The sequence below is a fragment of the Stenella coeruleoalba genome, assembly GCF_951394435.1.
Source record: "Stenella coeruleoalba genome assembly, chromosome: X".
In the NCBI taxonomy this organism is placed as follows: domain Eukaryota; kingdom Metazoa; phylum Chordata; class Mammalia; order Artiodactyla; family Delphinidae; genus Stenella; species Stenella coeruleoalba.
The window spans coordinates 12219721-12242442 of NC_137152.1; positions in this window are offsets into that span (position 1 = coordinate 12219721).

The following is a 22722-nucleotide window of genomic DNA, read 5'->3' on the forward strand; positions in this document are numbered from 1 at the left end:
TGGAGGGCCTTCCCTCACTGCATCAAGACAATAAATCTGACCTTGTCATACTACCAGCTTATCCTTGGTGGTCTTTGGCTGTTCAGGCTTTAACATAAGCAATTTTCTTTTCTTTTTTCTAAAAAAAATATTTAGTTATTTAGGCTGCGCTGGGTCTTAGTTGCAGCACGCAGGATCTTCACAGCATGCAAACTCTCAGTTGAGGCACGCATGCGGGATCTAGTTCCCCGACCAGGGATTGAACCTGGGCCCCCTGAATTGGGAGCGTGGAGTCTTACCCACTGGACCACCAGGGAAGTCCCACATAACCAATTTTCTATTCATCTATCTGCTTTTTAATTTACAAAAACGATTTACTTTACACACTGATTTGCATGTGCCTTTATTGTTTAATGATAAATCTTGGAGACCCATCTATGTCAGAGTATAAAGATCTACTACTGCAGTTTCCAAACTAAGAATGTACCATAATTTGTTTAAATGTAAGTCCCCTATTGACACGCACACTTCAGCTACTCCTAGGTTTTTGCTATTGCAAAAAAGGTGGCAATTAACATCTTTACATACATATCACTATAAATTTGTGGTTGAACTACCCAGCATCCACGCCCAACTTCTCCCTTCTCCACGGTACCCAGCTTTTCTATCTGAGGAAGACAGCCCATCTTTATCTCCAGGGATTGATTCTGATTGATTTAAGCCATGTAACAAAATCAGAAGTGTGCCTTTGCCTTAATTTAGTCTAATTAGGCTAAACATAAGCATTGTTGCTTGGAACATGGACCCCAGAGTGCTTTCTATATCCTACAATATCTGTAGCCCCAGTTGGGACTGATAATCATTTAATGACCACTATGGAAAACATTGGTTAGCTAAATTAACCCTGGAAATTTGAGTGGAAAGGAGAGAATCTCATGATATTGTTGAGCTGCTGGATCACCCAACCCTGAAGTCCATCTTAGGCGGAGGCTATTGGTTCCCTACCCATACCCACTTGTCTTTACTACTTCAGTGCACACTGCTCCGACTTTTGTCAGTACTGAATTCTTTGCCTGAGGGCTTTCTCTTACCACTGGAGTCCCTTTTGCTGTCTACTTAGCAGGATGGAATGAATGTCCCTCAGGGACAGCTCTCAACCAGTGACTCATGGTATAAATACCCCTCCCTGCTAGGGTGGATTACCTCTGAGGCAAATGTTTTACACTGGCTCTCAGGGTTTCCCTAGTGGAATTAAACTCTGGTTGTCCAGGATTCCCTGGTGGTCCAGTGGTTAAGTCTCCGTGCTCTCCATGCAGGGGCCCTGGGTTTGATCTCTGGTCAGGGAACTAGATCCTGCATGCTGCAACTAAAAAGCAAAATCCCAGATGCTGCAACGAAGATCCCACATGCCGTAACAAAGACCCGGCGCAGCCAAATAAATAAATATTAAAGAAAAAAAAAAACCTCTCGTTGTCCACAGTGGAAATTAGCTTGATACTGTACCCTCTATCGGCTCCCTTCTTGTCCCTGTCACACCTTTCCATTCTTTTATTGGTGTTTCCTTCACCTTCCAAAAATAGCCCAAACTATTAACCATCTTACTCCTGAATTTTGCAAGTCTTTGAGCCAACAAGCCCCCTTTATTGTTTAAGCCGGATTGCACTTATTTTCTGTTACTTGCTAGAAAAGGGCTCTAAATGATACATATCTTTGGGGGCATATCTGAGGAGTGAGTCAATTTTGTGAACATACCTGAGCAGTGAATATTTTGGGGCTGGTACACACATTTTGCATGTGAATAGATATTGTCCTCCAGAATGCTTCTACTAATTTGCAAGAGATTTATCTCTCTAAAAAATAATCCTTACTTTAGTTACCCAGATCTTTCTCTTTTCTTTACAAAAGTACCCAATGGTACTGAGCACTAAAGTGAATTTGAATAACCTGAAGCTTTTTAGAATCCTCATAGCCTGTTCCAGGAACTGCCACCCAATCAATTATGCTTTGCACATAACTGAGAATGTTCTATAGCAACCCAACAGAGAAACATTGTCTTCCCTTTTTATGGAGTTTCTCATTTGTTTACTATCAGTGCAACTCTGTGTGAATTACTTCCCCATTAAGAGCTTAGGTTTTACAGCTATCATTTATTCAACATTGTAGCTGTGCTGAATTGGACTATTGATCAATTTCACATGGTGGTGAGCAGGTTGCAGGCCAAGTAATTTTCCCCCATGGACACAGCAATGTTATTGTGAAACATATTCATAGAAATATCTACCCCAGTGAGATATTGGGTTTTTTGGAGGTTTTTGTTTATCACTGATGGTCTAAATACCATCTGATATAAACAAATTTCAATAATATACATAATGTCTTTGAGACAAAAGTAGCTAGGCCTCAACCTTTTTGATAACAGAAGACTTAGTCTGTTATGCGCATACGCTAGTCCAGACCCATGGGGTTCCATTTAAAACACATCATGTTTAAAGTTTCTAACTCAGCTGACCCTCAGAGCTCTGGAAAAAGTGAACTCGTTATCTTCCCTCCCTTACCTTTTCTGTCCCTTTTAAAAGTATTCCTTTCTCAAAGATAGCATTTGGCATACTTTGTATTAGAGATTTGCCCTGTTCATCCTCCTCCTCATGAAATCCCATTCATAATTTCAGTGAGGTTAAGGGTAGAGATTAAGGTTTTATCACTTTTAATTTAAGAATACCACGGAGAAAAAGAAACAAAAGATTTCTTTTATGGACCAGGATATGCTCTGTTTTGGTAAATGTTCTTTGTGCACTTGAAAAGAATGTGTATATTGCAATTTTTGAAGTGTTGCATGAATGTTAATTAGGCATTTGGTTGATAGTGGTGTTCAAGTCTTCTGTATCCTTATTTGTTTTCTATTTGTTCTTTCAATTATTAGAAAAGGATGGGGAAATCTCTAAGTATAATTATATATTTGTCTATTTCTCCTTATACTTCTATCAGTTTTTAATTCATGTAATCTGTTACTAAGTACATACAAACTTAGGATTGTCATGTCCTCTTGTTGAATTGGACTCTTTATGAAATGACCCTCTTTACTCTTATGAATATTATTTACTCTGAAATCTACTTTGTCTTATATTAAAGTAGCAAGTCCTGCTTTATTTTAGATTAGAATAGTATCTTTTCTCATCTTTTTAGTTTAAACCTACTTCAGCCTTTATATTTAAAGTATATCTCTTAAAAGTAGTATATAGTTGGGTCTTGGCTTTTTTTAATCCAATCTGACAATTTCCATTTTAATTGGGTGTTTAAACCATTTACATTTCATGTTTTAGTAGCGAGTTATTGCTGCAGAATAATCTTACCACAAACTTAGCAGCTTGAAACAACACCCATTTATTATCTCACTGTTTCTGTGTGCCAGGAATTAAGGCACAGCCTAGCTGAGTCCTCTGCTTCAGGGTATCTCACAAGGTTGCAATCAAAATGTCAGGCAGGGCTGGGGTCTCATCTGAGGCTTGACTGAGGAAGAATCTATTTCTAAGCTAATGTGGTTGTTGGCAGGATTCAGTTCCTTGCATGCTGTCAAAATGAAGGCTGCCTTCAATTCCTTGCCATGTGGACTTCGTCATATGGCAGCTTACTTAATCAAAGCTAGCAAGGGGAATAGTCAATAAGAGAGAGTCTGCTTGCAAGATGAAAATTATAGTATTATGTAGCAGTCATGGAGGTGACATTCTACATTCTATTGGTTAGAAGCAAGTCACAGGAGAGGATTACACAAGGGCATGAATACAAGGAGACAGGGATAATTGGGGGCCATCTTAGAGTCTTTCCACCATGTATGTGATTACAGGTATGGTTGGGTTTATATCTACCATCTTTCTATTTATTTTCTATTTTCTAACAGTATACTGAGGTATATTTTTAGATTACTATAAATATTCTTAAGCTTTCTTCTGAGTTGCAGTTAAGTTACTTAGAAACAGTTTGATACTTTTGAGTCTTAATTGTCTATAATTATAATTGTCTATAATTGTCATTAGGTGAGATCAGTGCTGTGTAGTCTAGTGCTGTATTTCCCTCACAACTGAGGTAAAACCCTTTTTAGTATTCTACCCAATGCCCTATGAATTATAAGTTTTCCACCCAGCCTGATAGGAATGGGCACTATTTTTGGCCCTGTGTGATCTCCAGGGATTTCTCCCTTTAAACTTCTCTGGTGTTCCTTTCCTCATGTGCATGTGCTAACTCATATGTTGAATATTCAAGGGGCACCCTCTGCAGATCTCCAGAGTTTCTTCCTATGTAGCCTTCTCCTCTTTGCTATTCTGCCCGATAACTCTTACTGCTTTGGCCTCCCAGCTCTATATTCTCAACACAGAAGTCTGCCAGGACTGTCCTGGGTTCCTTTCTCTATGCAGTAAGCTGGGGCAATCATAGGGTTCATCTCATTTATTTAAGATCATTGTCTTTTGTTGCCTGATTATGACATCATGAAAGCCATTTTTCATACATTTTGACCATTTTTTCTTTTGGCAAGAGAGTAAATCTGGTGCCTATCATTCTATCTTAGCTGGGAATGGACGTATCCTCTATATCCTCTTTCATTTTTAATCCTCTACAGGCAGTCAGTGTTCAATTAATAATTGAGCTGAGTTTAGTATATGGCTTATATTCTTGAGAAAAGCGTGTAAGTCTGGGTTAGGTTGGATGCTTCGGAAGTAGACCCTGAGATTTGGATTCTTTTGCAAATGCCCTACTGAGGAAGTGTTCTCAGGAAAAGAGGATGGGGAGTAGTGGGCTAGGACAAAGGGCGGAATCAAGCAAGGATGTGATTTCAGCTCAAGACTATTTCAGCCTGATCCTTTGGGGAGCTCTAGAGCACAGATTGTTCTGCAAAGATGGTTCACCTTTTAGGCAAATGCGGGGATGGGGGGCTTTTGTGCATCCTTGTTACTGCCTCTTGCAGGGAATTACCTGCCCAGCAACACAGCTTCCAATCATACAAAGACAATTTTCTAGAGAAGGAGGCAGCTGCAAACCTTTAACAGCCAACGCTCACAGCATCTGGGGGATAGATGTCTGGACTGAGTAAAGCCATCTGAGGCACAACAACAACAATATCCCCTATATTGTTTATGAGTCTATCCCCAAAATGCCTTGTACTCAGTAGGCATTCTGTATGTTAGTGCCTTAAGGTATAGAACTACAGCAATATCATTGTTTTGCCGAAATCCTACTTTCGGTTTTAAGGTTCAATGGAATCGCTGGCAAAATAACTACTTGTTTCACACAAATAAACAGCTTTAATCAATTCTTTAATGGAAGGTGACTTAACTTAATCTTGATATACAATCATTAGAAGGAAAGGAATAAGAATATTAGAGAGACATAACAGGGTATGCATCACTGAATTGGGCTGACACCTACTTCCAGATCCAAACAGCAGATGGGAGGTCCCGAGTGACAGCAATCTGGAGCCCCAGTTGGGAAGGGTCCTGGGCGGTGCGTCCACCCCACGGGTGAGACTTCAGATTGGAGTTCTGGGGGCTTCCGTTTATAATTCCAGGCCGCAAACAGATATTAGTTTGCGCAAAAACGGCTCTGGTTCAGTTGTAACAATGCTGCTAATTTCACCACGTTAGTCACAAGATTTTCTAGACCCCAGGGGACTGGCCAGGTCCCCAGGGCTCAAGAAATTCCAAGACCCACTCCCTTTCTTATCGTAAGTGCCGCTTGACTTGCTAGCAGCAGTTGTTAGGTGAGCAAGCGAAGGGCAGTCCAGGCAAGGTCACAGGTCAGGCAGAGGCCTGCTTCTGTCTCTGAAGCCTGAACAAGACTACTTTATTAATTTTCCCAACAATCATATCTCCAAGGAATAAATTATTTCATATGGGTAATTTTCTAGGTATTGAAGATTGCACTTTGAAAAACTTTTTGATGAGAATGTTTCTAAAATGTGTCATATATTTTCCTTACATCACACAGAGCAGTGGTCTCCAACCTTTTTCGCACCAGGGACCAGTTTCGTGGAAGACAATTTTTCCATGGATCAGGGTTGGGGGGGATGGTTTGGGGATGATTCAAGCGCATTACGTTTATTGTGCACTTTATTTCTGTTATTATTACCTTGTAATATATAATGAAATAATTATACAACTCACCATAATGCTGACAGGAGGCGGAGCTCAGGTGGTGATGCGAGCGATGGGGGCAGCTGTAAATACACTCGCCCACCTCCTGCTATGCGGCCCGGTTCCGGGGGTTGGGGACCCCTGACACAGAGGATGAGATCAGAATGATCTTTCCATGATGACTCAGGGTAATAATTTAGAAACCTCAAACGCTTTGCTGGGGTGAAAATCAGCAGGAATTTTCTTTTCTAAATATTTAGGTGAATATTGGAAGCACAGTATAAGGCAGCATGCTGGGCTGTCAGGTATCAGCTGTCATCACTCTTAATAGTACACTGGGTTCTTGAAAGTTTCTTCAACTTCAAATCTCTGAGGTCTGAGAAGTCCAATGATCGAAGATGTCAGGTTTATGAGAAAATAAACTGCAAGTTATGTCCTGAGGGCCTCTTCTAGAGTGGATTACATACAAGGTTTTAGTGCTTTGGCAATCCACAGATGATGTGTCAGGTGCTAAAACATGCTGGTGTTTGGTTCTCATTTGTGGCCGAATCCTGCATCCTGGGATGCTCTAAACTTCAGCATCTCTGGGAATACTATATTCGGAGTCCATCATTATTAAGTTGATGGTTGATTTTTCAGATGAGAGAAAGAGTTGATTTGACAAATTTCATCCTTATGGGCATTAAGGAATTGAAGAAAAGATGAAATTTGTTTTTTTACTAATTTTCTGACTTAGAACCTTTAGAAGTCATTTGTTGTTTTTACAGTCTGAGATTAGGGAAGGTTTTTAAAGTAGTGAAGAATTAGAATGGATTGTAAGAAAATGAGATTGTTTGCATTTCAGTATTTCATGACCTCCAAGACCTTTTTTTCCCCCAGAAAAATGGCAGTGAATTCAGTGGTACTTCTGTGTGATAAATAGGGGCTGTGCCTTAAATTGAAACTGAAAATAGAAAGTATCCTGATACCTGGAGCTTTTTTCTTCATAATGGTCTTACTGCTCAGGAACTGAATGTGAGCTGAGAGGTGAGCACTGAGATCCAATGGGTTTGGTACAGTGATGTGCTGGAGCCTGCTCTATGAGAGCCAGTTGTGTATGTCTCTTTCCAACTCTACCTTAGTGATGTCCTATTGATAGCTTGAAATTGGCCATGGTGGGAATGTTTACACAATGGATATTGGCAAACACTATAAAGCAGGCTTTTTTTTTTTAAACCCAAAGAGCCAGTTGTTAAACATTTTCCAATACACCACTGATCTCTAGACCGGTGGCCTTAGCCACAAGCACTAAGCAATGCTTTATTCAAGGTGACTTTTTTTTAAAAAATTGAGGTATAATTGACATATAACACTGTATTAGTTTCAGGTGTACAGTATAATGATTTGATACTTGTATATATTGCAAAATGATCACAATGTCTAGTTAACATCCATCACCATACATAGTTAAAACTTTTTCTTCTTGTGATGAGAACCTTTAAGATTTACCCTTAGCAACTTTCAAATATGCACTACAATATTATTAACTGTAGTCACCATGCTGTACATTACATCCTCATGAGATATTTATATATTTATTTATTTATTTATTTATTTATTTATTTTGCGGTACGCGGGCCTCTCACTGTTGTGGCCTCTCCCGTTGCGGAGCACAGGCTCCGGACGCGCAGGCTCAGCGGCCATGGCTCACGGGCCCAGCCGCTCCGCGGCATGTGGGATCCTCCCGGACGGGGGCACGAACCCGCGTACCCTGCCTCGGCAGGCGGACTCTCAACCACTGCGCCACCAGGGAAGCCCGAGATATTTATTTTACAACTGGAAATTTGTACCTTTTGATCCCCTTCATCCATTTCGCCCACCCCATCCCCCAGCCTCTGGCAACCACCAATCTGTTCTCTGTATCTATGAGCTCAGGGTTTGTTTTTTTTTTCCCTGACTCCTCATTTAAGTGAGATCATATGGTATTCATCTTTCTTTGTCTGACTTATTTCACTTAGCATAATACCCTCAAGGTCCATCTCTGTTGTTGTAAATGGCAAGATTTCCTTCTTTTTATGGCTGAATAATATTCCATTGTATATATATACACCATATTTTCCTTATCCTTCATCATCGATGGACGTTTACATTGTTTGATGTCTTGGCTATTGTAAATAATGCTGCAGTGAACATGGGGTGCATATATCTTTTTCATTTGCTTCGGTGAATACCCAGCAGTGCAATTCTTAGAGCATATGATAGTTATATTTTTAACTTTTTGAGGAACCTCCATACTGTTTTCCATAGTGGCAGCACCAATTTACATTCCCACCAACAATGCACAAGGGTTCTCTTTTATCCACATCCTCCCCAACACTTGTTATTTCTTGTCTTTTTGATAACAGCCATCTTAACAGGTGTGAGGTGATATCTCACTGTGGTTTTAACTTGCATTTTCCTGATGATTAGCAATGTTGAGCATCTTTTCATGTACCTTTTGGCCATCTGTATGTCTTCTTTGGAAAACTGTCTGTTTAGATCCCCTGCCCATTATAAAATCAGTTTGTTAGCTTTATTGCTATTGAGTTGTGTGAGGTCTTTATATATTTTGGATATTAACCCATTATCACATGTGTGGTTTGCAAATATTTTCTCCCATTCTGTAGGTTGCCTTTTCATTTTGTTGATAGTTTCCTTTATTATGCAGAAGCTTTTTAGTTTGATGTAGTCCCACTTGTTTATGTTTGCTTTTGTTGCTCAAGGCGACCTTCTTGGACAAAGAAAAATTAGACTCAGATGAACTTAGAGCCATTAAATTGCTAAAATGTTTCTATCTTTCTGTCAAGAGAGACAGTATCAGCAAATCCAAACCCTTTATTTATTTGTTTTTAACCAAAAGGAAACTGAGTCTAATAAATAAGTAGAAAGCAACTTTGCCAGATCATATATTGTATAAAGAGTAGGGTTTGGATTAGAACCAGGTCTCTTGACTCTTTGACCAGAGAGTTTTAAAAAATTATTTTAAATAGTACATATTATTGTTAATAATATAAAGGTAATGCTACGAAATGAAATATTTACTAAGAAATATATTACCAATTAAGTGTATTAATACTTAATGTATAAATTAATAATTTAATACCTAGTGTGTTATAGGCACAGAACTGGCAACTTACAGTATGATCTCATTTAACCCCTACCACAATCATGTGCATTGTAATCCCCATTTTACCAGAAAAGAATCAAAGATGAGAGAGATTATATAACTTATGCGAGTTCACACAGCTAGGGGTAGCAGAAGCGGGGTAGCAGAGGCAGCGAAGCAGAAGGCTCTTCTGTTTTGAAAGCCTACTCTTCTCCATTTGCTGGATTGCCTTTATAAACATGACATTAGCAGGCTGGGATTGCATCCCAATAGGAGACACATTTATTTACTTCAAAAATGCTTTGGAAAATAAAAGAACTAAGCACAAAAACGAGACTTTTCTCTTAAACTACAGTGCTGCTTTCTATGGTGCTCTCCCTGTCTTTCACAGAGACCTGTAGAGGGAAATGGCCTGCCCTTCACAGCAGTGAGCTTTGTGCCTTTGCAGTGCTCCCCTGAGTTTGTGAAATTCCTGCTGTGTCACATTGCATTGGTCCTGCTGGGAAAATTTACTGATCAAGCTTGATTTCTCCTCTGATAACCCACCCTTTGTCAATTTGGTTAATGTTATTCGTTTATGTGGTCTACTGGAGGGAAATTTAGCACAGCTTCTGTTTGCCTTTTAGGAAATCAAGTTTTCTTTTTTGTTAAATTTTGCCCACAGGTATATTCTTGTATGTGTGAATGTGCTTGTGTGTTTAATATCGTAGCTTATAACAGAAATTCTTCTTTGAAGCAAAAGTAATTCTTCTTGAATACAATGTAGCCTTAAACTCTCAAAGCATATATGAACGTATTCTTAAAGCTGAAAAATATACCTCCTTGAGCTAGCTGATTAATTTTTAATTTAGGATGTTTTCTTAAAAGATAAAATATTCTCCTTTTTTTGGTGAAGTGATAATAGTTTTAGAATGTGTTTCCAAATTGCACTGCCAATTCAAGTCTGGCAATAGTTCAAGTAGGCTGTAATAAACAGTTGAAAAGGCTCAGAAGTATGTGTTCCCATTAAGGGCACAGGACTGGAAGGGCTATAACTGAAGAGTGTTTCTGAGTAACTGCATGTCTAGGTGTAAAGTCTTGGAATCCAAGGTGAAATGCTGACTAGATTACTCATGTGATGCTGTATTGGATAAACACAGGCACCCATGTACCTGGGAAGTTGAGTGTAGCTATATTCATCTTTAACCTGAGAACAGTCCTTCTTTACCTGTCAAGCTTGTCTTGGTAGGCTCAACATGCAGCCATAGTAGGACCATTCAGGGAGTGCTGGAGGTGGAGGATGGGTTGTGGCTGCTGAACAGTTCGTATCTGAGATGACGTCAAGAATGGTGTGATGACAGGAGACCCAGGCAGATGTTCTTCTTATTCAAAGACTGTTCTGGCTCTCTGTAGCTGGATATCAAGACACCGCAAAACAGGGCTTAAGAAAATAACACTCACTTATTTTGCTTGCCAATGTGGCAGTTGACTGGGCTTAGCCAGGTAGCTTCTCTTGGGATCTATCTGATGGTTTCAGTCATAGTAGCTGATGTTGGGGCCATCTCAGAGGCTCCTTCACTCTTATGTCTGGTGCCTGTGCTGGGGAAATCCAAAGAGCTGGGGGTTGGAAAGGTGGGGATCCCTGGGCATCTCTGCCTTTGTATGGCCTCACCATTGGTCTCTCCAACATGGTGCCTACAGGCAGCCAGATTTGTTAGATGGTGGATGAAGGTCCTCCAAGAAGTTGTCCCAAGAGATAACATATAAAAGCTGCCAGACACATAGTAGAGAACCTAAATAGTAAATATTATGTTCATCCAAAGGGATTTTGAGTTTAGAACTCCAAGCAAGCAGATTGCCAGTAAAAGCATTATTCTTTTCATAGGAGAGTATATATAAGACTGGCCTATGGCATTGGAGACTGTGGGGTGCGTAGAGGTGTGCTTGTGTGTGTGTGTGTGTGTGTGTGTGTGTGTGTGTGTGTGTGTTGGGGCCTGTAAACAATCTTATGATTCCCAGAATCTGCCAGAGTTTCCCCTTGCTTCTGGCTAGAGAGAAAAGAGAGAGGAATTCACAAGATCCTGTCCCTCTCCATCTCTAGCTTCTTCTTTGTAATCTCAGGTTTTTGTGTGGCCCTGTATCACCATCAGTCCTCCACCAGGGAACATGTCTAACTACCAAGTTGTATGGCAGTAATCTGGCATATCATAGATGAGGCTATGCATTTCACTTGGTTCTAACCATGCTTAAGTGGCTCAGCCTTTAAAGCTTATAAAATTAGTTCAGCTCAAACACAGGTAGGTATCTTGCTCATTGCTAATTGGATAAAAAATGTAATTACCATAAAGTAAAAAAACATGTTGAGAATAAGCAAGGGCTCCTTAGTCTAAATGTATCTCATTTGGAGGATGGGGAAGGTTTTTTTCAAGAAGTGTAAGAAGGGTAGGCATTTTGCTAGGGAAATTGAACCTTGAGAGACCAGAGTTTAAATATATTATATACTTACTTGATTAACCCGTTTAATAGCTGGTTAAAGATTAATTGTACATCCAGCTCTAGAAGCATGTTTTATTTACTCATCTTTCATCTCAGCTGGTGTTTGTTTAGTTTTAAAAGCACCTTCAGTGCTGTCCTTTGAGCTTTCTTTGTGGTAATAAGTTAATTGAGAAAAGTAGGGGCCTAAGTGTTCAAGAAATGAAATTATATGGCCATTAATTTGTGAGGTTCCGATTATCTTCTCATTCAGGAAGTTTAACATTCATTTCAGAATCATAAATAAAGGAGAGATGACAAGTCCAGTTTTATGAACCAAGGCGCTGGCTACAACCACTTAAGAAAATTACCGTAAGTTTAGTTTCTAATTGCCTTGATCCAGTTGTGTGGATTACTCTCATTTGTTTTTGCTTTTCCATAACAGTAATAATGGGCCACACATTTCCTGTAAAGAATAGTTGACTCATTAAGAGTATGTTTAGTGCTATTTGACCAAAGGTAATGTTCTGGGAAATTTATTTAGTGTATTCCATCCTCTTGTCCTGGTGTCTTCTTCCTGTTTCTCTTTATCTCTATGATGCTCATGTATCCTTGAAGACTCTACCTAAGCCCAGAAGGACATCTCCACTCCTCAAATTGGGTAAGTTGCCTTGTCTCAGTGGGCATAGGCCTGCAATGCACACATTCTTTTATGGTTTCTATCACTTGAAACAAAAGCAAGTAATTATCTGTTTAGATGTCTTTTGCCTGACTAGATACTAGTTTTCTGAGGACAGGAACATTCTTACTCAACAGTGTAACCACAACACTGAAAGAAAATCATACATGCTAGGGAGAAATTGTGCCCCAAACTCAGGGCACGTGGTATGCACCCAATAAATGCTTGTGGAATGAATGTGTACAAATATTCTGGATTTTTAACTGGTGCCTTTCAGAAGCCCAAATCAATGTGAAGTTGACTTGATAAAGTAGGATATGAGCCATTTTGATGAATGGAAAACACAGTTTTGAATCTGGAAGAACAGTTTGCAAATACATATTGCAAACCAATAATTACACTTAATAATAAACCAAACTCTGCAGTTTGCTATTGTTGGGTTTTATCATCTGTGAACCCTAGCTGACTGATAAATAAGGTATTAGTTATCTGTGGCTATGTAACAAATTACCCAAAACTTAGTGGCTTACAACACACCTTTATGATCTTCCAGTTTCTGTAGGTCAGAAATCTGGACAATGTTTAGTAGCATCCTCTGCTTCAGGCCCTCTCACAGGTGGTAGTTGTCTCAAGGACTGAGTGGGCAGGATCCACTTCCAAGCTCACACTCATGTGGTTGTTGGCAGGATTCCGTTCCTCGTGAGTTGTTGGACTAGGGCCTCAGTTCCTCATGAGCTGTTGGCAGGAGGCCTCCCTCAGTTCCTTGCCACTTGGGCCAATCCATGGAGCCTCTCACAGCTGGCAGTTGGCCTCACCGGGGGAGCAAGCCAGAGGGCAGGAGAGGGTGCCAGCAAGAGAGCGTGCTACCAAGACACAGTCACAGTGTTTTGTAACCTAATCTTGGAAATGAATCTCACCATTTTTACTATATTCTATTGGTTACTAGGTCCAACCTACACTCAAGGGGAAGGGATTGCGCAAGAGTATGAATGCCAGGAGGCGGGAATCATTGGGAGCTGTATCAGAAGCTGCCTACCACAAATAATAAAAAATTAAGAAAATTACAAAATGTATAACACAATGTCAGAAAGTATAAAAATAAAACATACTAGTATGATTGAACTATGAAGAGAATGGACATATAGGAAGGACAAGAAAGTTTAAGCCCAAATTCTTAAATGCTTAATTCTTTAATCCTCAAGAATTCATTGACTGTTTATTTGGTGCCAAGCATCACAGTATGCTCACGGCACCCCAGAAGGGAATAGAACTGTATTAATGACTGAGGAGCTTAAAGATTAGTGAAAGAAATAAGAACGGAGAAAAAAGAATCATTGTGGAAAATGGCATAATACAAGTACTTTAATAGTGTTTTTGGAGTATAGACGTAGCGTGGGTGTCAGGAAAACTGAGAGTTGCTGAAAGTTGTTCAGGGAAGTGAGTGATGAGGAAGAGTTCCCTAAGCACAGAGTGGCGAGAGGAAGAAGAGCTTGTGTAAGGGAAGAAATGTTGCTTATTTGGGATTTCCGAAATCAGGATTTTGCTGATCATATAAATACACGGAAAAATCGTTAAGTGGTTGGAAGAGAAGTTATTTGAACTGTCCCCCAAGTCTCAATCTCAATGCCAAGGGAAGCTGAGGCAGTTCAAGTCCCAGAGTGAGTAGAGGTGACTGAGAAAAGATAATCTATGGAAGCTGCTCTTGTCTCCTTAGAGATTAGTTGGGCTGGATTTATCTGAATTCATGACTAGTCCTTGATGAGACTTTGAAACATGCACATTTTGTCATTAGGAGCACAGTTGAAGCTCTTCTCCTCTGTGGTATTTCTCTAACCCCAGGTACCTGGTCAGTTCTGGGTGGCTTCTGGCCACCTCAGGCTCCACCAGGCGAACGTTGATGCACAGTGCCCCCATCCTGCTCCCCTGGACATGTCTTCCTCCTCTCACCCATCAGAGCCTACTTAACATGTTTCCGCTCCAGAGGGGAATGTAGGAGGAGACTTGAGGTCAGCGTCCAGACTGGAAGAGAATACCTATGCCTATGCCTTCCAATTTTAAGGCCAGAATCTAAGGTAGCAGCAGCAATTATCCACAGTAATATGGGGAGAGAGGTGTGCTTGACTACAGATTATAATTGCATAATTTTGCTTTCAATTGTCTTTTTTCTTGCTTTTGCTGTCACCTCAATTACATTTTCATAAATATACCTCCTTTCTTATGACAGGAGCATGTATTTATTTCTGAGTTGAATTGTTTTTTGCATCATTCAATTTCACACTCTTCAAAATAATGACTATGGGATGCCAGTATCTAATGATCAATGAGTTCTCTACTCTGCCAAGTCATTGTCTCCTATTTAGGTTTTTGGGGTTTTTTTAATGTTAGGTTGTATTTTTTAAATTCTGTATGCTAGGGAGAAACTGTAGTTCAGAGAGGGTGACAGAGCTGACATATGAACCCAAAACCTATGTTCTTTGTACCAAGCCAAGCAAAAGATCCAGTAGATGAAATTATTGTCTGGAATCTAGGAGATATCTGAAATGTCAGGAAAGCTTCTGGGCAGTGAGACCTGGGCAAATTGTTTTTCTCTTTTCTTTCTTTTTTTTAAAAAAAATTTTATTTATTTAATTTATTTATTTTTGGCTGTGTTGGGTCTTCGTTGCTGTGTTCGGGCTTTCTCTAGTTGCGGTGAGCGGGGGCTACTCTTCGCTGCGGTGCGTGGGCTTCTCATTGCAGTGGCTTCTCTTGTTGCGGAGCTCGGGCTCTAAGCGCGTGGGCTTCAGTAGTTGTGGCATGTGGGCTCAGTAGTTATGGCTTATGGGCTCTAGAGCACTGGCTCAGTAGTTGTGGCTCACAGGCTTAGTTGCTCCGCGGCATGTGGGATCTTCCCAGACCAGGGCTTGAACCCGTGTTCCCTGCATTGGCAGGCAGATTCTTAACCACTGCACTACCAGGGAAGCCCTCTCTTTTCCAAAAAGGAGGAGGATTCTTCAAACTATAGGTTGATTAGCTTGCTGGCAATCCTTGGAACGAGCGGATGAGTGAGATGAGCTAGGAAAACTTATAAAAAGGAGTGATAATTGACTTTCTGATCCTTTACACTCCCATAGCTATCGATGTAGCTTTATGGATTTGCCTGTTTATGACATAACATCCAAGATCCCCTTGCCTACTCAAGGATCATAAAGACCCTCTTCCCTGTTGACCGCAAGGCAGTTCTCAGAAGGATCTTACTTTCTTTTTGAATATAAAAGAAAGCCTTAAATTTCAATGTTTTGGGGAACCAGGATGGGTTATCTCCAGCCTTTGATTGGTAAAAAAAAAAAAAGTTCTTTCTTTTTAACTGCAATGCAGTTTTTCTCAGTGACATAGTTTGGTTTTAAAATTCTGAGTCACAACAGCCGCATATGAAATTACACTATAATTATGTCCTTATATATCTGTCTCTCCTACTAAATGGGGAACTCCCTGAAGGTTGGAGTCCTGTGTCACTCATCTATGTATTGAAATGCATGTAACAGTGCTTGGCACTTAGCAAATTGTAACAAATGCTTGTCCTCATAAAGTCATTCATTTGTTCAGATTGTTCAATCTCCCTGAACTTTACCTTCCTTATCTTTATTAGGATAACAGTACAAAAAGCACCCGGCAAATTGTCAGATACGTAGTGGATATTCAATAAATAATGTGACATTCCTTCCCCCTACTTAGAGATGCATTCCGTCAAACCTAAAGTGGTTGATATTATTTAGAGCAGTTAAATGTTCTAGGACCACATTCTCATCTGTTCTAAACTCAGCTTCAAGTTTGCCAGCCTATACATCCCTCTACTTGGCAGGAGAACAGAAGGAAAAGGCTTCCCGGGCATCCTGCTTTCTCTGTCTGACATGAATATGATTTGTGTGCAGACTGCAAGCCTTGTTCCTCCTGCTGGCTGAGCACAGCTGTAAATAACCCCTAACCTTCCAGACACAATTCGTTCTGGTCCAGGCCCCTTTTTTATCCGTCCTTGGTTAAACATCCTGCCTTTTAATTTTTTTGTGCATGACCTTTTGTGTATCTGTTATTCAAATGACTTTATCATTCATTTTCTACTTTGATCAGGAGAGCTCATAAATGTTTAATGCTTACAAAATGGAAACATGATAAAATATCACGTCACTAATATAGTCAAATTAGTACATGTGATTTGAAATCTTATCAGTAGATTAAAGAACTTCATTTTGGCCCTATTTTATTTTATTTTAATTATTTATTTTTTTAAACATTTTGATTGGAGTAAAACTGCTTTATAATGGTGTGTTAGTTTCTGCTTTATAACAAAGTGAATCAGTTATACATATACATATGTCCCCATATCTCTTCCCTCTTGTGTCTCCCTCCCTCCCACCCTCCCTATCCCACCCTTCTAACTGGTCACAAAGCACCGAGCTGATCTCCTTGTGCTACGTGACTGCTTCCCACTAGCTATCTATTTTACATTTGGTAGTGTATATATGTCCATATATACACTACCACTCTCTCACTTTGTCCCAGCTTACCCGTCCCCCTCCCCGTGTCCTCAGGTCCATTGTCTAGTAGGTCTGCGTCTTTATTCCTGTCTTGCCCCTAAGTTGTTCATGACCTTTTTTTTTTATATTCCATATATATGTGTTAGTGTATGGTATTTGTTTTTCTCTTTCTGACTTACTTCACTCTGTATGACAGACTCTAGGTCCATCCACCTCACTACAAATAACTCAATTTTGTTCCTTTTTATTGCTGAGTAATATTCCATTGTATATATGTGCCACATCTTCTTTATCTATTCATCTGTCGGTGGACGCTTAGGTTGCTTCCATGTCCTGGCTATTGTAAATAGAGCAGCAATGAACATTGTGGTACATGACTCTCTTTGAATTATGGTTTTCTCAGGGTATATGCCCAGTAGTGGGATTGTTGGATCGTATGGTAGTTCTATTTTTAGTTTTTTTAATGGACCTCCATACTGTTCTCCATAGTGGCTGTATCAATTTACATTCCCACCAACAGTGTATGAGGGTTCCCTTTTCTCCACACCCTCTCCAACATTCATTGTTTGTAGATTTTTTGATGATTGGCCCTATTTTAAAAAGAGGCCAAGTTTACTAATAAAAGGTCTGGGAAAAGTTTTTTTCTTTTTTTTTTTTTAATGGTTCTGCTTATCAGGATGCTGAGGGCCTAAATCTTGAACTTGATTAAAAAGCCAATGGGGACTTCCCTGGTGGTGCAGTGGTTAAGAATCCACCTGCCAATGCAGGGGACACGGGTTTGAGCTGTGGTCCGAGAAGATCCCACATGCCGCGGAGCAACTAAGCCCGTGTGCCACAACTACTGAGCCTACGCTCTACAGCCTGTGAGCCACAACTACTGAGCCCACGTGCTGCAGCTACTGAAGCCCACGCGCCTAGAGCCCATGCTCTGCAACAAGAGAAGCCACCGCAATAAGAAGCCCGCGCAACACAACGAAGTGTAGCCCCTGCTCACATGCAGCAATGAAGACCCAACGCAGCCAAAAGTCAATCAATAAATAAAATTTTTAAAAAAATGGAATGTTTTAAAAAAAAAAGCCAATGGGAAGTGGCCCAGGTGGTTATTGTGCAAGCAATTAGGTTTGCCTCACAGCTGGGGACCCCTGAGCTTAGGGAACCTGAATCTTCTATAGTAGGCAGTAAGTAAACCTGCCTGACCTTACACTGGAGACATTATCTTTGTTATACTAGTCAGTAAATGAATCTGCCCTCTGCTCTGAAGAGAGACTCTATCTTTATTGTCCAAGACTGCTCACTACAAACATCCTTCAAAAGATAGTTCATAACAAGGCAGTCAGTACCTCTGCTCACAAGATATGCAGAAACACAAGAGACCCATGGAGAATAGTCCCCCCCCAGCAGTAGTGGTGGTGGTGGTGCTGGTGGGGGAGATGAAACAAAATTAACTGAGTTGATAATTATTAAAACTGGGTGATGACGATATTGAGGTACAGCCTACTTTTGTATTTTTTGAAATTTTTCCATAAGTAACAAGTTAAAAAAAATAGCAGCTACCATAAGTAAAGTGCTGTGTGACACTCTACATAAATCACAATTGAAAAGACCCAGAGAGACTGTGTCAACTCTTTACCGTTTTACATCTCTACTTCCCTGAGCTGATGTCTGAGGTCTGTTCAGTATATGTTCTTGGAGGCTAATTACACTATTGGTTTGCTAGTGTAATAAGTTCAATATGATTAACTCAAATCTCGACAGGTTAAATAACCACCAACTGTGAAAGTTAGGACTATTGGGGAATGGTAGAAACTTATGTCTCAGTTTTCAATTTATTGGGAGCACAATATACATATCATGTATGCATACTTGTACACATCACAGTATACATTTAACATGTACATATCATGTATGTATCAGTGAGGTAGAGGCAAAGGAAGACTTTATTTATCTGTAAGGCCTTTTATTCACATGAATAGTAATCAGACTGTCAAAAAGGAAATCTGGAAAATAATGCCAAAGTGTTTTTAGCAAATGTTTTAAAAATATATATACTTTAATAAAATATAAATGCATTCCTGTTCTAAAAACAGAGGTGTCTAGACTAAAAAGTGAATGTCTTATTCCCCACAGACCAAGTACCACCCCCTCGCCAATCTTCCATTTGCCTCCAGAGAAGTAATTACTGTTAACAGTTTGGTGTGTATTCTTCCAGAATAGTGTCTCTAAATTTACATATATTCATATGTAAAAATACAAATATAGTCTTATAAAACATAAATGGGATTATACTATGCATACTTTTATATATCCTGCTTTTCTCACTTAAAAATTTCTTGGATATATTTCAGTTTGAGTATATATGAAACTATTTCCAATTTCAAAACTGTTGCATAGCATTCCTTAGAATGGATGTATCATATTTGAGATATCGAATCTAAGCTCATCTCTCACTGCTGCTAAGAATTTTTCATTGTTATCATGAACCCATATCACGATTGCATTCTGTACCAAGTAAGCTCCATGGACCAGTTCCTGCCCCTCTGGGTTTAAAATCTAAGACCACTTCACCACAAACATGTAGTGAGAAGACAATCTCTGTATGTGTGTCAAGAGTTTTGAGACTAATTTTTTTTAATTGTGAAGCTTATTTTAAATTCCCTTTAAAATTGAGAAGGAAGGGAAGCTTAATGAGGGATAGGATATTTACATAGTCTCACAGTAGCTCCTCACTGATTGCCTGTAAAGTCACAAAAGGAAAATCTAGCGAAGGAACCAGACTTTAACCAAATGACCAAAATTATTACCACCAATAAGGCTAAATGGGCATGATGTGCTTCCAGATATGGTACCTGAGAAAGACACATCACTCATGTAGTATTCCAGCCAGATATGTATCACTTAAATCAAATCATGAGAAATCATTAGATAAACCCATATCAAGGGATATTCTGTAAAATAACTGGCCCATACTCTTTAAAAATAATGAATGAGGGCTTCCCTGGTGGCGCAGTGGTTGAGAGTCCACCTGCCGATGCAGGGGACACGGGTTCATGTCCCGGTCCGGGAAGATCCCACATGGCGCGGAGTGGCTGGGCCCGTGAGCCATGGCCGCTGAGCCTGCGTGTCCGGAGCCTGTGCTCCGCAACGGGAGAGACCACAACAGTGAGAGGCCCGCGTATTGCAAAAAAAAAAAAAAAAAAAAAATGAATGAAATAAAAATATTGATGAAAGAAAAAAAAAAAAGGCTTAGGAACTGTTCCGGATTGAAGGAGACTAAGTATACATGCCAGCTAAATGCAATGTGTAATCCTGGACTGGATACTATACTAGGAAAAAAATGCTATAAAGTACGTTGTTGGAAGACTCAATAAAATTGGAACACAGACTATAGAGTAGATAAAAACACTGCATCAGTGCTAAATTTTCCAATTTCAACAACTGTACTGTGGTTATGTAAGATTGTATGTTGAGAATATGTTAGAATATTTAGGAAATCCACACTGAAAGATAAGGGGTAAATGTGCATGCTATCTGCAAGAGGTTCAGAAAAAGAAGTGTGTGTGTGTGTGTGTGTGTGTGTGTGTATGTAGAGGGGGATGGGGAGAGAGAGAATATGATAAAGCAAATGTGACAAATCACTAAAAGTAGTAAATATGGATATGGATAATGGGTACATGGATGTTCTTTTTACTTTTTTTGCAACTTTTCTCTAAATTTTAAATTATTTCAAACTAAAATTGCAGAACATGTCTTGGTTTCCAGAGTGTGCAGAGACCTGGAGTGGATAAGTCATGCATTCAAGTGTTGGTCATGTTGCCTGTTCAACCTCTTGCCTGCCTGGAGGGAGCTCTGGTTGTAAGACTTTAGGGAATGGCTCTTTTTCAATAAATTTTCCAGAGATATTTCATCTATCTCACAGTTAGGAACTGCCAAACACTTCGGTTTCAGAAATAAAAATAGCTGAATAGCTGTTAATTTTAAGAGGCTGGAGAGGAACTTGTATTTTAAAGGGCAAGTTGTTTTAATAAAACATTGTGTTGCATCAACCTGGGGCAGTTCTTCTCCTGGGGCATTTGACTAAGCTGTGCCTATGCAGATAAACTTGCTCTCACTTTTAATCCTTTACCTTTTGTAATACTGGTTGACTTAGTGAGCAGTGGGTCATGACTTTAAGTTTAGAGATGCACAAAAACATAGAAATTATTTTAACAGATCAGTAATCCCTCTTGCTTATCTGTCTCTGAATTGCTCCAAGGAACTGGCAATGGCAACTATTTTTAACAGCTTTATTGAGATATAATTCACATACATATATTTTATCCATTTAAAATGTACAATTCAGTGGTTTTTAATATGTTCACAGAGTGCAACCTCCACCACAATCTAATTTTAGAACATTTTCATTACCCCAAAAAGAAACCCAGTGCCCGTTAGCTGTCACTACCCATTCCTTCCTCCCCTTCTCAGCCCCTGACAACCACTAATCTATTTTCTGTGTATATGGATCTGCTTATTCTGGACATTTCATATAAATGGAATCATACGATATGTGGTCTTTTGTGTCTGGCTTCTTTTACTCAGCATAACATTTGCAAGGTTTATCCATTCTGTAGCATGTATCAGTACTTCATTTCTTTTTATTACCGAACAATATTCCATCATATGGATATGCCATCCATATTCCATCATCTGTTTATCTATGCATCATTTGTTTGTTTCATGGACATTAGCTTTGTTTCTACCTTTTAGCAATTATGAATACTGCTGATATGCACATTTGTGTGGAGGTATGTTTTACTTTCTCTTGCATATATATCTAGGAGTGGTAGCTCTGTGTGTAACATTTCAAGGAACTACCATATTGTTTTCTAAAGTGGCTGCACCATTTTATATTCCCACCAGCAGCATGTGAGGTTTCCGATTTCTTCACTTGTTATTGTCTGTCTTTTTGATTATAACTGTCCTATTGGGTGTTAAGTGGAATCTCATTGTGATTTGGATTTGCATTTCCCTAGTGACTAATGATGTTGAACGTATTTTCATGTGCTTATCAACCATTTTTATATCTTCTTTGGAGAAATGTCTATTTAGATCCTTTGCCAATTTTAAAATTGGGTTGTTTACCTTTTTATAAATGAGTTGTAAACTTCTTTGTTATTCCAAATACAAGTTCCTCGTTGGATATATAATTGGCAATATCGTTTGGCTGCTTTTTTTCACTTCAAAAAATCTCTTGGATATATTTCAATTTCAGTATGTATGAACAAGTCTCAGTTTTAAAAAAACTGTTGAATAACATTCCATATTTGAAATATCCCTTAATAATTGCCACCTGAATGAGGTTTTCTGTTTGTATATTCTTAAAGGACATATTCTGAATCACACTCTTCTCTCTTCCACATTTTGGGGGTATTAGTCAAATCAACCCTACTAGATTTATGCTCTCTAAGATTGAGGAATGTGTATTCTGCATCTTTTTGGATGTGTATGTGGTTTTCTCACCACAGCACTTAGCATATACCACTCTGCTAGTTGGTATGTTTAGAGAGATTATTTCCACTGGCTTAATGTAAATTCTCAAAGGGGAGTCTTGTTTACAATGCTACTGAATACAAAATCTTAGTGTTGGAAGGGATCCCATGGGTCCTTTAGTCCAGTGGAACTCAAAGTGTAGTTCAAAGACTGATGCCAGTCCACAGTCTCTTACTGGACCATGGCGATTGAGCACAGAAATGGAAAGTTAAGTGTTCAGAAGCTTTTACTGTATTCAATATTGCTGTGAAAGTGAAGCACACAATATTGTATTACACAAAAATATGAGACCACAATTGATAGGAAATTTTAAAAGGTACTTCATCA